The sequence below is a fragment of the Littorina saxatilis genome, linkage group LG16, assembly GCF_037325665.1.
Source record: "Littorina saxatilis isolate snail1 linkage group LG16, US_GU_Lsax_2.0, whole genome shotgun sequence".
Taxonomy (NCBI): Eukaryota; Metazoa; Mollusca; class Gastropoda; order Littorinimorpha; family Littorinidae; genus Littorina; species Littorina saxatilis.
In genome coordinates this window covers 52,251,885-52,255,882 of record NC_090260.1, presented here as the reverse complement: position 1 = coordinate 52,255,882, position 3,998 = coordinate 52,251,885, and positions in this window count along the sequence as shown.

Here is a 3,998-nt window from a genome sequence, read left to right as displayed (position 1 = left end):
AAAGTCATGATTTTTGGGGATGTAAGTGTTCAAACCAATGACACGTTTTAAAACATTTTCCAGAAGATTGCATATCATCTCAACTGTAAAGAACGATGCGAAATTTTACCAAGGGTAAGTCTCGTATGTTAACTTAAGATCCTCAAAGTTTCTTAGCACTTTATTCAGTCATTGCTGAAATACAGCGCTTTATGTTCTGGTACCTCTGAAAATGGACGCAAAACCCTCTCGTTTTCTACTGCTCATGCTCTCCACACCTGCATCAGAAGAAATAACAGTACACAAGAGATACGCAAGATAGCAAACCAAAACAACCTGTTCTGGATAGGTAATTAATTTGGCTTTTTCCTCGTATGTAAACATTGCCAAGGTGCGTCTATTCTGAATTTTTGTCGATTTTTGAATTGGTACCTAACGTTTTTGTCAGGTCGATTTGGGGGGTACCCTTACTTCGGCGGCGGTCACGTGATACCTATAACAGAAATCTTTGATTTGAAAGTGTGCCAGATAGCCAAATAAAGGGCCCTTAATGAATGTTTTAGTTGGGGTACGAAAATGGGTGCAATAATTGTTTTGCTCAGTTTATGATAAATATGGATAGGCATTTAAAATGTAATATGACTAGGTTTAGAATTAAGTGCATGCCTATCGATATAATGATTCGATGTGTCCATTTTGTAAGGAAGAGCAAGAAGATAAAGTCCTTTTCTTTTTTGTGTGCCCGTATTTGAATAATTATAAAGAACAATGTATTCCACTTAAGTATTATAAAAACCCAAGCCTCTTTTGCCTTAGTTTACTTTTAGCCTCACCACAAGAGGATGTTGTTAGAAATATGTCAATGTATTTGTATAAAGCATTTAAGTGAAGAGAAGTAGTGACCTCTTCGTTAAATGTCGTGTAGAGTGTATGGATGTTAGTGTGCGAATTGTTTTCCTTGTTGCACATGTTGAGTGCAATAATATTTTATGCAACTCTTCTGTTCAAGGGGCAATGGCCTAATGAAATAAACCATCTGTGTCTTGCGTCTCTCTGTCCCTCTCTCTCTGATAGAACACTGAAATATACACATTTAAACAATCTTAAAAGATGCAACAAGGCATAAACCTTGTTTTATTTAATTTATTCAATAAATTCACTGCTTTCATACACAAATTCGATGATACAAAAAATTGCATTAAAACCAAAACAATTTCATTAATTAGCAACAAAATCAACTATTGCGCTCATCAAATTGGTTTTAAATTCAATATTTTGTACACAATTACATATACAATTACATAATGCAAAGGAACCATTTGCAGACATGTAGCCTATACCAAGTGATATTATTAATTAGCATTCACTGCAAACCCTTTGAGTAAAATGTTGAGGCTCTAGACAAGCTAGTTCAACCAGCCCCCGTTTTAACTAAACAAATTGCATGTCTTACCTGAAACGTGTTTAAGAAATATCACAGAATTTGCATTATTACAAAATAAATAAATGAATTTCACTCATTTCAAAGCAAGAAACTGTAAAGAGCATATATAATTCCGGGATTGTGTCAAAATGCCTCACTGAGCTGGTTGTCATGAATGGCCAGTTGATCACAATTGTGTCAGGTATAACCTTTTTATCACCAAGAGAAAGTTATAGCAAGTGACACTGTAATGAAATGGTTGTCAATCACAAACGCTTCACCTCGGGTATTCGAAAATATAAACCTGTGGTAGAGAGTTACAGATAATAGCATATGTGTCAGTGTCAGTTCCTACCTCTTATTTCCTCACAAATCATTGCCTAATCTGTTTAAGCTTCCTTCCTCAGGGAGAAAGCAACATGAATTTTCCAGCATAGGAACAATAAAGTAAATGAAACTGAACTAAATGTAACCTAGCTTACCACATGACCGAGTTCATACATTTTCACAAAAATACTCCAGGTCATTAAATCCGAAGACTTTGGCCATCATCCAAGTGAAACATGAATTCACAGGATGGAATGCAGTTAGTGACAGCACACATATATAGGAGAGGTAAAATGAAATTAGAAACGCACTGGCCATCCCGTATGAAACAGCAAATCACACACATCTGTTTCCTCAGGCATCCAGGCGCAAGTTTGATACTGTAGGCTAAAAATTGATGAAAGGTTGCAATTTGACACTTTGTTTTATTTTTTTGGATAAACTTTAAGGTTTAAAATACAAAACAAAAGAGGACAATCAACAATTTGAAAACAATGAAACAATCCTTAAATAGAAAAAAAACAATCCAGCAAAACAAGGTCAAAAACCGGAAGGGTTACATCATCTGACAATGTAAAAGTGTACTTTTCTGTCCAATCTGACCAGTGTTGTGGGATTTTAAAGTTCACACGGCATCTTCAGCAACCTCTCTTTGGCTCTGAGCGAAAGTAATGCCAATAAATTAAAATTACACAATGATATGTTTGATGCACATAAATGTACCAATGACCTACAAGTACAGTGGTACCTGCGATGAAAGGATACCCTTGGACCAGCAAAATGTGTCCCAACACAGCAGGTAAGCCTTTCGTGACAGGTATATGTTGGTCAAGGTAATAGGCAAAGGGAAAACAAAAGGTGTCCTTTCATGGGAGGTGTCTTTTCAACAGAGGGGCCTTACATCGCAGGTAAAACAGTACTGTTCTGAACGCATGAAAAATAATAAAAGAAAAAAGTGAAACACGCTCATGACAGGTATACCTTCAAAACTGAAATGTGATGCTTAAGCCTGCGGAGTTTGTTGTTACACGTACAAAAAAACATGAAGCATATGTGACTAGAAAAGGTTTTAAATCTCTTCACATAACAAACAAATCCATGCAACAAAGTAAATTTGATAATCTCTAAACCTGCAAGCAAGTGCAGCACCATCTGATCACAACACTGTTAAACACTGTGACCCATAAGTTACACAAACCACCCTAGACTTTGCCGTCATTTCAGCCGATCTGCCGAACTTTTGCCCAGTGGGAAAAAGAAGACGTCTAGGATGTCCAATTGCCTCAAACATAAAAAAATTGTAAAAATATGTTCGCCCATTTAGGCAAATTTGCTGATTGAAATAAATCCCAGCAACATCTGAGAGTTATTCTTTCTTTCTTTATTTGGTGTTTAACGTCGTTTTCAACCACGAAGGTTATATCGCGACGGGGAAAGGGGGGGGGGTGATGGGATAGAGCCACTTGTTAATTGTTTCTTGTTCACAAAAGCACTAAAGGGTTCTACATAGTCGTACATATAACTGTGTTAAAAAGGGTGCAATAGGACTAAAAATTATAAGCAAAAACAAATCACTCTAACTAGCATATCTTATAATTAGTAAAGCTTCTAGTACTAATATATTTATTTAATACACTGTTCCACTTTTACATTTTGCAGATACAACTGTTCAACTTACACATTTTGCAGATACAACACAAGTAGAAAAGGAGAGAAAATAAAATGTCTTTGCATGGCAAGCACATTGTCTGAGATTATTCTCATAGGCTCACACACAATTATCTTATCAGCAGTCATAAACTTGCAACTACTTCACAGAATCAAACTCGTAAATGCCATCATTTAAATACACTGATACAGGGATTTCAAACACGCTTATCATGATTTTGTTAAAATTGTTCCACTCTGAGGGCATAATATACTTAAGTTAATGTACCTTTGGAATCTTCTTGATCCTGTATACATATTCAGTATAAGAAACACCTCTTTTCTTAATCCCTGAAGCAATCTTAACCTTAGCTTAGCTACAACACAAAAAAACAAAAGATTTGAAACAAGACAAAACAAGATTGGTATAAATAATTCCAGGTACCTGCAAGCACTACATGTAACATGGCAGAGGCACCCTACTGCAATAACAGCATCAACAGAAGAGTGTCTTGTAGAGAGAATTTTGTCCAGCAATTCGGAGACAGACGTAATGAGTAAAACAAGGACGTAATAGAATTGTACCTGTACATTGTAGTTCAGTCTTCTTTCTCTTGTCAGT